Source organism: Loxodonta africana, chromosome 17, assembly GCF_030014295.1.
Source record: "Loxodonta africana isolate mLoxAfr1 chromosome 17, mLoxAfr1.hap2, whole genome shotgun sequence".
NCBI lineage: Eukaryota > Metazoa > Chordata > Mammalia > Proboscidea > Elephantidae > Loxodonta > Loxodonta africana.
In genome coordinates, this window is record NC_087358.1 from 29,971,293 (window position 1) to 29,985,628 (window position 14,336).

Genomic DNA, 14,336 nt, shown 5'->3' on the forward strand with positions numbered 1-14,336 from the left:
AGGGCTTCTGATTCAGTAGGCTTAGGGTGGAGACTAATAGTTTGCTCTTAGGGTTGCCAGAATTAGCAAATAAAAATATGGCAATGCGCAGTTAAATTTGGAATTTTAGATAAATAACAATTTTTTAAAGAATAAGTATGTCCCAAATAGTGCATGGGATGTACTTATCCTAAAATTTTCTTATTGTAAAAATGTATTCATTGTTTGTCTGAAATTCAAATTTAACTGGGTGTCATGTATTTTACCTGACAACCCTATTTGCATTTCTAATAAGTTTCCTGGTGAAGGGGATGTTTCTCATTTGGGGACCAGTTTGAAAGCCACAGGTATAGACCATCATGACTACAGAGGCCTAGGGAGTACCAATATTTAACCAGTAAAAAAAAAAAAAATAGAGAGGCAGCAGAACTAAGGTGTTTTCTCAGAAGCCAAATGAGGAAAAATTTTAAAACACACCAAGAGGACAGCACAGTCAAATGTCACAAAGAGTTTGCAGGGAGGATGAGGATTGAAAAGAATTAATTAGATTTTGCAAGGAGGAGACTTTGGGGGATCTTTGCCAAAGCATTTTCAGCGCAGTAATGGGGACAGAATTCAGTTTGCAGTGATGAGAGAGAGTGGGAGTGTCATGGTGGAGATGGCAGTTTGAATAGATTATTTGGAGGACCTTGTTGAGAAGGGAAATAGAGCGGGATGGAGGGATGATGAGGGTTTTTTTTTAATAACAGAGAGACTTGAATATTTTTATAATCAGGGAAGTAGCCAGGAGAGAAAGAAAGCCTGAAATTACAGAATCAAACCAAAACCAAACCCTGTGCCGTCAAGTCCATTCCGACTCATATACGGAGGATAAATGGGGCACCAGGGAGGGATTACCAGCTGGAGGAAGCATGAAGAGGATAGAACTAGAAAGAAAAGGGGAGGGGGCAGTACTGGACTGAATGCTGATTTAGCTTCTCGTTCTGGAGGAACAGTCAGAAGTCCATTTGCCAGTTTGCCCCTTAAATGAGAAAGAACATTGTGCTGAGAGAAATCTCTGCTGATACTGATGGTTACTATTGCAAAGTAGAAAAACCTGTGTGTGTGTATGAGAAGGCGTGTTCAACAGTCCATTAAAAAATTCTATGTGCTTTAAAAAAAATTCTTTTTTTTTTGTTGTAATCTTGGAGCCCATCTTTCATTTGGTTTCATGGAACCATTTTTTATAATTTTCCAAATTGGTTTTTCTTCCTTGGGGCATTCTTTTTCTCATTGAGGAAGTCAGTTTAATTTTCCTTTTGGGGCTGCAGCCTCTGACTCAGTTTTTGCCACATGCATTTCCTTTTAGGGCTGGGCTTCACTGGCTATGCTTTATCAGTGAGCTTCCCAGCTCGCTCTCCCTGGAGCACCACTGGCGCTTTTCATCCTTGCCTTTCCCACTTATTTCTGTGTTAAATTAAAGAAGGAAGGAGAAGAAGAAAAAAGGCCTTATATATTAAAGGATGGAAACTCCACCATTAAGGCATTATTCTCCTCTTTAGTAGTAAAACTCTTTCTGACTCGAGGCCCTTAAAAAAGGTTAAAAAAACACTTTAATAAATAATATCTATCATGGTGGCGTAGTGGTTAAGAGCTTTGGCTGCTAACCAAAAGGTTGGCAGTTCGAATCCACCAGGTGCTCCTCGGAAACCATATGGGGCAAGTAGGAGTTGCTATGAGTTGGAATTGACTTGATGGCAGTGGGTTTGGTTTGGTTTGGGTTTATCAATAAATATTTGTCATGGATTGAATCGTGTCCCTCAACAACATATGTCAACTTGGCGAGGCCACTATTCCCATTTTGTGGTCTGATATAATTATCCTCCATTTTGTGATGTATTATAAATACTAGCCTCTGTGCCCATGGTCATGGTTCCATTTGGGAGTAAGTTGTTCCTTATGTTAATGATGCAGCATTAGGATAGGATGTATCTTGAGTCACCACCTTACCAGAGGGTGTGACTCAAGTCAACACCCTTACCCCAGTCACCACCATTATTCAGTCATACCCTTACTTGAGGACATCTTTTATCTTAAAGGAGTATGCTACTTACTTACACAAGCAGAGATAGGGATCTCAGTACTATCAAGAAAAAAAGACAGGAGCAGAGCACATCCTTTGGACCCAGTGTCCCTGTGCTGAGAACCTCCAGAACCAGGAGACACAAAGAGAGAGGCATAACACCAGAGACAGTGCGATACAGCGCAATACGGCGCGATATGGTGCAGAATGGCAGGCAGTGGTGGGAGAGAAGCTGCGGCACCAGAACCAGGAGGTGGGTGCAGGGAGCCGACCCACAGAGTGAGAGAGAGCTGAGAGAGCTGAGTGCCTTTGGGCAGGAGGCTTTCTGGAGGAGTGGGGTGCCTCTGGGCTTATACAGGGGGAGCTAAATAGCTTTGTAACACTTGCCTGAGCAGGGCAGAGGCCAGGCTGAGGGATCAAGGGGTCCAAGACCAGAGAGAGGTATGCCTGCAGACACAGCTGAGAAGAGGCCATCCAAATTGATACAGACCTTCCTCCAGAGCTGACAGAAAAGAAAGCCTTCCCCACAAGCTGTTGCTCTAAATTTGGACTTCTAGCCTCCTAAACTGTAAGAAAATAAATTTGTGTTTGTTAAAGCCATCCACTTGTGGTATTTCTTTTACAGCAGCATGAGATAACTAAGACAACATCTATTAATATTAATAACATTAATGAATATTATCTACATTATTATATAAGTATTATTTAATAAAATTTATAACACTAATATCATTCAGAAATATCATCATTTATTAAAAGTTATTTAATAAATAAATATGGGTTCAAAATATAATCAAAACATTCGAATCCACCCAGAGATGCCTTGGAAGAGAGGTCTGGCAAGCTGCTTCCAAATATATTTATATATTATATGTTGTATTATATCATCATCAGATCCTTCTGTCCAGGCAGTACATAGCTCCTTTTTACTCCTCCTGGGTCTCATGAAGTCTATTCATTTCAAGGTCAGCGTCACTGTGAAACTTCCAGAAGAGGGGAGAGTGATAGATGTAACTGTATTGGCTTGTGATTTTACGAAATTCTGATGTTTGTTTCCCCACACTCCTCAATTAAGCTGTGAGGGAGCAGAGACAGAAATTGCGTCCACCAGACTGTCTGCATCACTCTTGTCCTGTAGAGAAGGCATAGCCCTCTGCTTTGGACATTCGCAATAAAGAACCAGGAACGTGGGCAGCAACAAGGACAGGATCAATGTGTGCACATTTTTATGTGCAATGCTTTGTTATTTCATTTGTGAGAAAACAAGAATAGTGTGTTTTGAAAGTAAAGAAACCAAAAACCCATTGCCATCGAGTCAATTCTGACTCATAGCGACCCCATAGGTTTTCCAAGGAGTGCCTGGTGGATTTGAACTGCCGGCATTTTGGCTAGCAGATGTAGCACTTAACCACTATGCCACCAAGGTTTCCCTACATATATATGTACATACATAGACATACATACATACATACATACATATATACATATATACATATATACATATATATATATATATACAGTTGCTCTCAAGTTGATTACCACTGATGGCAACCCCATATCATATGTTTCAGAGTAGAACTGCGCTCCGTAGGGTTTCTAATGCTGTGACCTTCTGGGAGCAGATTGTCAGGCCTTTCTTGCAAGACATTTCTGGGTGGATTCGAACCTTTTGATTAGTAGCTGAGTGTCTGGCCATTTGTGCTACCAAGGGACTTCTTTAATTATATAGGGAAGGTATGACCATGCATTAAATGAGAACTTTTTTCTGTTTTTTTTTTTAATCGTGGTGAAAACATACACACCAAAACATTCATGAACATAACTTTCACATTTACAATTCAATGACATTGATTACACTTTCGTGTTGTGCCACAATTATCACTATTCTTTCTCAAAATATTCTACCACCATTAACATGAACTCAATGCCACCCAAACAAAAACTCCCCCTCTCCTCCCAAAATAAATGTTTTGTTATTGGATTTGTATATAGTATGTGTTTGCTACACTGGCAACTATCTGTGGTGGCTGAGCTTCCAGGATGCAGTTCCTACTTGTGTAATTTTGAAAAAGAATTTCCAGGATGGGTTGTTGAGTATTCCTCCTCACCTTAAAAGCAACCCTGCTTATTAAAGAATTGGTTGTTTAAATGTCTCAGTGCAATAGATGAAGCACTTGAGCACTGATAAATGGTTCATCCTGAATGCCTCCAAGCTAATGTTGAGCGCAGAAAAAAAAAATGCAATGTCAAGTTCTTAAACCCCAGTAATGTTTTTGTCCATTAAAAATAAATGAAAGTTTGTCTCCCACTTTCAAGAAAGCTTTCATTGAAATTCTTTCAATTTTTTTTTTTTTCTTTTAACTCAGCCAAGTTATCAGTGAGTAGAAAACTGCCTTATTTTGACTAACGTCTAGTAAGACTCACCTGTGTAGAGCAGGCCGTCTCATCGCCAGATCATCCAGACCGGGACCACTGGCTGAAGTTAGTACCTGGCTGGTGCACCGGAGGACAGAGGACAAGGTAAGTGTCTTCCTCTCCTCTCAGAAGAGTTGGAAGATATGGTCTCTCCATCTCAAAGCAGGCTTTAGTAAACCATGCTAATTTAGTTTGTTATTTATTGTACTTATTTATTTTACAATATTTATTTTATAGAAAGATATTTCAAGGCCATTAAAACTCATAGATATGTCAGCACTAATGAAAATAGATGAAAAAACAATTAGCATGTGAAAGAGTGAGCCTCCGTTTATACGGTAAATAAAAAGACAATTGTTTCAATATGTTTTGATTATAGTGGTTGCTAACTATAGTCAATTAAACATGCTTGGTTGGGTCACCTACTCTATGATTGGGCCACTAAGAAGACTTCGGTGACAATGACAGCAATAATGAACTAATGTTTAATGAACACCAGGGAAGTGCTTTACGAGTCTTATTGCTTTCAAGCCTCACACTAATCCAATGAGGCCAGTACCTTGTTGTTGTTGTTCACTGCTATCCAGTCACCCTCAACTCATGGTGACCCCATGCACAACAGAATAAAATGCTGCCTGGTCCTGTGTCATCCCCATGATCGGTTGTGGATCAGACCATTGTGATCCATAGAATTTTCATTGGTTGATTTTGACAAGTAAATCATCAGGCCTTTCTTCCTAGTCTGTCTTAGTCTGGAAGCTGCACTGAAATCTGTTCAGCATCATAGCAACACACAAGCCTCCCCAGACAGACAGGTGGCAGCTGGGCATGAAGTGCACTGGCCAGGAATTGAACCCAGGTCTCCGACATGGAAGGCAAGAATTCTACCACTGAATTACCCTTATTTTACACATGAGGACACATAAGTTTAGGGAGCTAAGTTAATTTGCCCAAGGTCACACAGCAAAGTGACAGAGTCAGGACTCAATTGAAGATTTGACTATACAGCCCAGATCCTTAACCTCAATGCTTTACTGTATTTAGGGAATTCACAATCTAGCCAACCAGAGAAAATATGTGTCAACTGCTATCATTTAAGGTAGATTGTGGTAGATGACAGAGTACATATGCTGATAGAATTATAGGGGATATGGTGGAAAGGAAAATTCAATCTGAGTTGGGGGCACAATTAGCATGTGAAGATGGGTTGCCAGTGCTTACCTAATGTCCATTCTCCTTCCATATAACCAGTTTTTAGCTGGTTTGTTTCTCCTGGAATATAGACTATATTTCCTACCCTTCCTTGCAGCTGGACAGGTATGCACCTCATGTATTTAACACTGGGAGTGGATCATACTTTAACACCTCCACCTTCTATCTACAATATTATTTTCAGTAATAATTGTGAAATGAAATAAAAAATAATGGCCAGAAAAGAAACACCATGAACATTTTCCTTTACTAACTTTGTATCCATAATCATGCCAGTAAAAAAAACCCAGATAAACAATATTATAGTAGAAAAAAGTAATAGATTAATACTTTTCTTATTTCATTAATAAATTAAAAAAAAATTAAAAAGAATACTTACTGGTCTGTCATAGTAATGGATAATAACATTACAGTAACGAATAAAAGATTTAAATAAAACTAAAACATCTGCAAAAGGTACAAGTTAGGCAACTATTAAATTGACCACTTATACAATATTTTGTTTCCTGAATTTGTTCTTTGGTTTTAGAGAAATTAACAATTAAAAAAGAGAAAATATTTCAATTTAAACATACCATTCAGGTTAAGTAAAATACTTTATGTATGAATTAAAATTTGCAGTCACCAAACAAAAGCAATGCATCTCACCAATTACACTGTTTTGTTGTTGACTTGATGTTAATGGGTTTTCTTTTTAAACTCTAGGCAGCTACATAGAATGAAAGAATTGAAGAGATTCAAGTTCTGTTTCTTTACTGTACTATCATAGTGTACTTAGAATCTGCTGTTCAAATGATGAGTATGTAGTAACACAAGAGTCGGAGACACAAACTTTGCCTGAAAGTGAGCTTGGAAGATTCCAAACCATTATGAATTTACTCTTGAAATGAATGTGTATAGTGAGCTGTCACATTTTGGGGAGCTGTCTTAGTTAGCTAGTGCTGCTTTAACAGAAATACCACAAGTGGGGGGCTTTGAAGAACAGAAATTAATTTTGTCACAGTTAGGAGGCTAGAAGTCTAAAGTAAGGGTCTCGGCCATTTTGATTCCTTCCTTGTAGGTAGTCCTGCATGTTCCTTGGTTGTTTGGCTTATAGAGGATCCTCACATGGCATCTGTTTTCCTCCATTTGTGCACACCAGTCTCTGTATCTATGCTGCTCCTTATATAACACAGAAGTGGTTAGGTTTAGGACCCATCCTACATTGGTATGACCTCAGCTGATTGACTGATTACACTAGCTTAGATTAGAATGTATCCACAGGTATAGGGGTAAATTCCAACACATTTATAAACAGCCGAACCTAACCTTAGTGAGTACTGAGGAAGGATTTAGAGAAGATGAGACATTTGTGGTTGATCTTGAAAAGCGAATACAATTTCAAAACATAGAAACTGAGGTGGCTGGAGGTAAAAATTATTTTCATGGGAAAGAGATGAGTAAGAGAAGGTACTGGGTGTTTTGAAGAAATAAAGAATAATACAGTTTCACTAGATTGTCATAAACCTGGAAAGGTAGGTTAGGGCAAGATCCCAAATCCCAGTGAGTTTGGAGGCTGATTTTGTAAGCGATGGAGAGTGACGGGGATTTTTATGACTAAAGTGGTAATATGATCAGAGGCATGTCTTAGTTTAAAAATGCAGTATGAGTCAGTCCTTTTAGGTTACATAATACACCTCAAGGTAGATTTTGTTTCAAAGGTATTTGCAGGAAGAATACTGGGGAAGACAACAGGACCCGGGCGGGGCAGGAAACTGGTGCTTGGAATCACAGGGGACTCCAGGCCTCAAAGGCTGTTTCCCCACTTACCTCCTGTTTAACTTCATTCTCTGCTGCATGGGTTTCTTATGGGAAAGAGCATGGCCCCTTACAACTGCAAAAGGGAGGCTCCTCTGACTGGACAATTTTGGAATAATTCCAAGGGCCAAGGGGGTGGGCTATGGTGATTAGCCTGGCCTGGGTGCAGTGTGTGTGGATGTTCACTACTGGAAAGTGGAGCCTGGGGAATAAAAACAAAACAGTTATAGGTGTGATTTGAATGTTACATTTTTGCTTTTTCATATCAGGGCATCAAAGACAGATGACATATTCCTATGGTTACACTCCCAAAAGGGAATAAAATTTTAGTTGAATTTACATTTAATTTAGGAATTACAGTATACACAAAAGGTTATTCATAATTTTCCTAGTTATTTCTCCTTGCCATTATCAATGTCAAACTATAAACTATATAATTACAATTAGTTTCCTCTTTAAAGTTTTTTCATGCTCAATTATTTATTTATTGTATGCCCAAAATGTGCAAAATACTGTGTTATGCTTATGGCACCCATCATGGGAAGAAAAGAGAATTCCAGTGTAACTGTTTACAATTACTTCCATGTTCTTGAAATAATTTCAGTGAAATATTAACATTTTGATTAAGAAAGCAGCACTCTTTGCTCAAATATTTTAGCAGATTTAGATATGTGTAGTTGTTAAATAAAATCTTAGGTCATCTAAGAAACACTTTAACCTCCTCATTTTACCAGACATACTTTATTTTTATATTGTACTTTAGATGAAGGTTTACAAAACAAACTAGGTTCTCATCAAATAGTACACACATTGATCTGTGACGTTGGTTAACAACCTCACAACATATCAACACTCTCCCTTCTCAACCCTGGGTTACCTATTACCAGCTTTCTTGTTCCCTCCTGCCTTCCAGTCCCTACCCCAGGGCTAATGTGCACCTTTCGTCTTGTTTTGTTCCATGGGCCTGTTCAATCTTTGGCTGAAGGGTGAACCTCAGGAATGACTTCATTACTGAGCTGAAAGAGTACCCGGGGGCCATATTCTCCAGTCTCTGTCAGGCCAGCACGTCTGGTCTTTCTTTTTGAGTTAGAGTTTTTTTTACATTTTTCTCCAGCACCATCCGGGACCCTCTACTATGATCTCTATCAGAGCAGTCAGTGGCGATAGCCGGGCACCATCTTGTTGTTCTGGACTCAGTCTATACCAAACATACTTTAGATACCTGCAAAATGTTTGGAAAGTTTAGGAACTTTTTCTGAATTCCTGGATATCTTGATCATCTGTGCATTTTTATTTGGAAATATTCAAGCACATCAAAATGACTCCAAATCTGTAATCGACATGATAAACACCCCTCTCAGAAATCGAAGATACCTATTTAAAATGCCTGAAATGCAGGTTTTAGAACGTGGCAGAGATACTTCCTGGAAAGTTTCAGCCAATGCCTGGTGCAGCAGATGCATTTCACCACTAGATGCTACTCTTCCTCCATCTGTAATCTGAAAAGCAATGTACTTGCAAAAGGAACCTAGCTCTTTATACCCTGGCTACTGTTTAAACACAAGACACCACTTTAGCTATGTACTTACTCATTATTGTAATCACACAGTATTTCAAAGTTGGTTGGGTAAGCACTCAACACTTTGCAAAAAGTGGAATTTATGCCTGTATTCTATAGTACCATCCCATACCACACTTCAGAATAGTAAAGACTATCAATCCTTTTTTGCTTCTTACTGATCTAAGGAAGTTACAAGGTTATAGTCTAATTACAGAGACAGTTGATATGCCCATGATTTGACCCCAGGAAAGGTGACATAGTGTCTAAACAATTTCACACGAGATAATAAACAGTACAGAACTCTAGTACATAATTTTTAGTTATATATTACTAATTATCCCAAAGGGGTCCCTGGGTAACACTCGACTACTAACCGAAAGGTCGGCACCAAGGAAGACAGGCTTGGCGATCTGCTTCCGAAAGGTCACAGCCTGAAAACCGTATGGAGCAGTTCTACGCTGCCCACATGGGGTCACCATGAGTCGGGAACAACTCGACCTCAGCCAACAACAACAATCATTTCAAGGATATTATTATTGATATGCTGTACACCTATGAGGAGAAACCCTGGTGGCTCAGTGGTTAAGAACTACAGCTGCTAACCAAAAAGTTGGCAGTTCGAATCCACCAGGTGCTCCTTGGAAACTCTGTGGGGCAGTTTTACTCTGTCGTACAGGGTCGCTGCGAGTTGGAATCCACTCAATGGCAACAGGCTTTTTTTGGGGGGAGGGGGACACTTACGATGGAGGAAAGAAGCCATGGTGGTGTAGTGGTTAAGATCTGCTGCTGCTAACCAAAGAGTAGGCAGTTCAAATCTACCAGGTGCTTCTTGGAAACTCTATGGGGCAGTTCTACTCTGTACTATAGGGTCGCTGTGAGTCGAAATTGATTCCACGGCAATGGGTATGAAGGAGGAAAATGCAGGGAATCTGTTAATAGTTCCATGCTAAATATTTTTGACAGATGATAAGCTGCTGAGGAGTAGAAGCCCCTGTTCAGTTTGCCTGGAAGCATTTCTACCGCCACTGCTTGCGATTACAGAGTAACGTTTTTGAAGATCAAAAGGACATAAACCACCCTCGTATTTATGTCTACTGGGTCCTTTCGGGAGGAGATTTATACATTTTACTAAGGCATCTGATTTTGAATTCAGCAATTCTAAATACTGAAATGTTTTAATTTTATCTCCCCAATGGATAAAACATATGAGGTAGAAAATAACTAAAAGCTAAATAAATCATGATTTAAAAATTAGAACAAGTCACTAGGAAAATAAGGTGTTTGGAACCCATTCTTTTACTTCTTTCCTCAGATTCACTCATCCAGTTCAGTTGTTCATTTATGGACTCATTCATTCATTCATTTATTTATCCATTCAACAAACTTTACTGAGCAAGTTCATGTATTTCTGATACAAAGATGAAATGGTTTCTATTCTGTGAAAGCTTAAAGGCTAGGGTGGAGTAGAGCTGGTGAGGAGGAGAGGAAGTTAGACATATACACAAAAAATTGGCTCAGTGATAGCTCCTGGATCATTTTTTATTTTGACATGAAGATAGCTATCAACACAGGTAGTCTGAGACTTACGATGGGGTTCCTTCTGACAACTCCATTGTAAATTCGTTCTGACATAATTTGAATGCTTCATTTTTTATAGTTTTAATTATTATTGCCTTTTGTTATCAGTATCTATAAATCTGATCTTTATTTGTCTTTGGGGGTTGGAACAAAGACAAATGGTTCAGCAAAGTATGAGATGCAACGTTGTATGTAGTACCTATTACTAACGATAAGAACATGAAAAACAAAACAAAAAAAGCGGATGGTTGGGGTTCATGTAACTCCAATACGCTGTAAGTTGGGGACTACCTCTCTACGGATAGCTTGATCATTTTACCACATCTTTAGGCTAAGTGGACAAAAATGGCTCACTGTCTGAATGGATGTATTGTTGAACCTACTACCTGCTGATGACTCTGCTGAAGAATCTACTTGGAGGGCTTGCCTCCAGGTAGATTGCTTTCATCTATCTGCCCTGATATGCCACTGCAGCTAGCTGTGACCATGTGACTAAGTTTTGGCCGAAGAAATTGATGTAAAAATGTTGTCTGGGGCTTCTGAGACCTGTGATTTGCCAGGTGCTACCTGCCCTCCTCTTGGCCATCAGCACGTTTGATGCTCATGAGTGGGGAGTCCTGTCCTCTGGGACAACCTCCCCATTCCATCCCTGTTGGGTCAAGGGAAAGCCAGGAATAAAATCAACTCTTGTGTTTTGTTCTACTTATATTTGTTGAGTCTAATTTTCCTGTTAAGGGCCCATTCTTATTATAGCTGAAAATGGCTGGAGGAAACAACAACAAAAATGCCTTGTGATGTTCTTGTACAGGGTCCATTGTTATTGCTTTATCCTGTGGGTAGGACAAAAAAGAGTTCATTCACTGCTTCTCTTGATCGAACATCTGAAGTTTTCATCAGAACATTTAGATATCTAATGCATGTTAGTTGTTGTATTCGTTCTTTGGGAGACTGCTGTAACAAATTATCACAAACTGGGTGGCTTAAGACAACAGAAATGTATTCCCTCACAGTTCTGGAGGGTAGAAGCCTGAAATGAAGGGTTGGCAAGGCCACGCTCTATCTGAAGCCTCTAGGGGAGGATCCTTCCTTGCCTCTTCCAGCTTCCAGTAGCCCCAGGAGTGTTTGGTTTGTGGCCGTATAACTCCAGTCTCTGCCTCCATCTTCCATGCATTACCCCTGTGTCTCTGAGTCTCTGTGTCTCTTCTTATCAGGACATCAGTTGTGTTGGTTTAAGGACCCATCCTAATGACGTCACCTTAACTTGATTATATCTGCAAAGACCCTATTTCCAAATAAAGTCACTTTCCCAATCACGTCACCAGGGATTACGACTTCAACATGTATTTTTGGAGAACACAATCAGTCCATCATAAAAAAAAAAAAAAAAAAATTTTTTTTTTATGTAGTTGTTGTCTAATAGAGGGAAAATATTCTTAAACTGAAAAATAGAGAAGGTTTATTTGGAACTTATGAAATAAGCGATTATAACAATATACAGCTATTAAAAGCATTCAGTTTAAGCATGTCAAACATGCATTCATTATTTGTTTATAGAATTATATTTTGTAGCAAGCCCTTTGTATGTGGTATAAAGGAAGAATCTAACTAAGCCCAGGTTATTTTCTTAATCAGTTAAGTTCATTGATTCATTCAGTCAATATTTATTTAGTGCAGATTATGATTGCTGTAAACATAGGGTTATTTATTTACTGTAAAATTTATTTAGTGTTGACATCTTCTGCTGAGGATGAGATATCTGCCTTAGACACGGCTGTACCCCCGTTTTCCAGCACAGTGCCTTACGTGTGACAGGCAGGCATTTGACAATTGGAGACAGCCACCTTCACACTGACCAAAAGCATCCCTGAATACTTAAGTCAGAGCACTTTAGGATGGCTCAACAGATCTTCTACTGAGACAGTTAATAAGGGTGAGAAGCATACAAGGATTTTTTGGGGAGAAGAGAAATCAGATAATCCAAATATGTAAAAAGTTCTCAACCATTGAATGACAATACCACTGTCCTTAGAGTCTGTTAAGGACACCCGGTCTTACATTAAATTGGGCAGGGCAAAGTTAAATTTCATGATTGTGATAATGTCACACAGAGGGACAATTCCTAAGATAAACAAAAAGCATTTTCTTTTTATCTCTAGTACCTCTGTATCTCTATGGGTAACATATTCGGAAACAACTGTGAATGCAGGGTGATGGACCCACTGGGGCAAGGTGGCAGGGTAAATAATCAGAGGGCTGATGAAAGTCTGGCTGCTTCAATTGTTATCCAGTGTAAGGACTACATAAGATCTTAGTAGGATGAACAGGTGAGAAACCAGTATAATTAAAAAATCAATTTGAGCAATAAAATGATTTAAGCTATGTGAATTGGTGCTTTATTATATAATAGGTTTTCACTTCCACTGTTAAATACTTATAAAATTAGATTTATTAATAAATATTCACTCGTTACCTTTGCTTAGTTGGATTTATTTAAATAAATGAATAGAACAGATAATAAGACATCTTGGAACTATTTGATAATGAGAATGTTGCCCTTACATTTAGTCAAAGATTTAACAACAAGAAAACAATTATACCGTTTTTTCAACTCTCCTAATCACTAGGCAGAAACCCTGGTGGCATAGTAGTTAAGAGCTACGGCTGCTAAACAAAAGGTCAGCAGTTCAAATCCACCAGGCACTCCTCGGAAACTCTATGGACCAGTTTACTCTGTCTTATAGGATCGCTATGAGTCGGAATCTACTGAACGGAGCAGGAAGGGTTATTCACTGGGTATTCAGATGTTTAAAGGGTAGTTGGTCTGATGCTTGACACAGATCCTGGTGTAGAAAATGTATAGGACATGCTAGCTATTGATTCTCATTCCAAGTTCTCTAACATTTGTTATTGTTAGGGGCTGTCAATTCCAACTCATAGTGATCCCATGTGACAGAGCAGAACTGCCCCACAGTTTTTTTTTTTTTTTAAACATTTTATTGTTGTTTACGTGAAAGTTTACAGAGAAAATCAGTTTCCCATTCAACAGTTTATACTTAGAGGAGCTCCCATGGTGCAGTGGCTAAAGCACTTGACTGCTAACTGAAAGGTCGACCAACAGTGGCTCAGTGGGAGAAAGATGCAGCAGTCTGCTTCCATAGAGATTTACAGCCTTGGAAATCTGATGGGGTCGCTGAGTCAGAATCGACTCAACAGGCAGTGAGCTTGGTTTGGTTTTGGTTTGTTTCATGACATGGGTTGCAAACCCCTGAATGTGTCAACGCTCTCCCCCGCTTCCTCCCTGGGTTTCCCACGTCCATTTGCCCAGCTTTCCTGTCCCTACTGTCCTTATGAACTTCGCTTTTGGGCAAATGCTGCCCTTTAGAACTTGTATAGTTGATTGTTCTCCGGTGTACATTCCTCACTGGTGTTATTATTCATTTTATAGGTCTGTCTATTGTATGGCTATAATGTGATCTCTCGGAGTGACTTCAGTTCCAAGTGTGAAGGGTGTCTTAAGGACCACAGTCTTGGGGGTTCTACCAGTCTCTATCACACCAGTAAGTCTGGTCTTATTTATGAGTTTTAATTTTGCTCTACATTTCTCTACCACTCTGTCCATGACCTACTACTGTGGCCCCGGTTAGAGTGGTTGGTATTGGTGGCCAGGTGCCCCCTAGTGGAGGTCTGGCTAGTGGAGGGCATGGTTCATGTGGTCCGTAAGTCCTTTGGACT

General features: G+C 39.3%; 1 long non-coding RNA gene across 1 annotated transcript; it reads right to left on the reverse strand.

Annotated features, from left to right (window-relative positions):
• Positions 1-3,572: 3,572 nt before the first annotated feature.
• Positions 3,573-9,131, reverse strand: LOC135227976 (uncharacterized). The gene is made up of 3 exons (XR_010318179.1): positions 8,404-9,131; positions 7,478-7,667; positions 3,573-4,534 (listed from the first exon to the last, which is right to left on the reverse strand). It is a non-coding gene; the product is annotated as an uncharacterized LOC135227976 (long non-coding RNA).
• Positions 9,132-14,336: the final 5,205 nt, after the last annotated feature.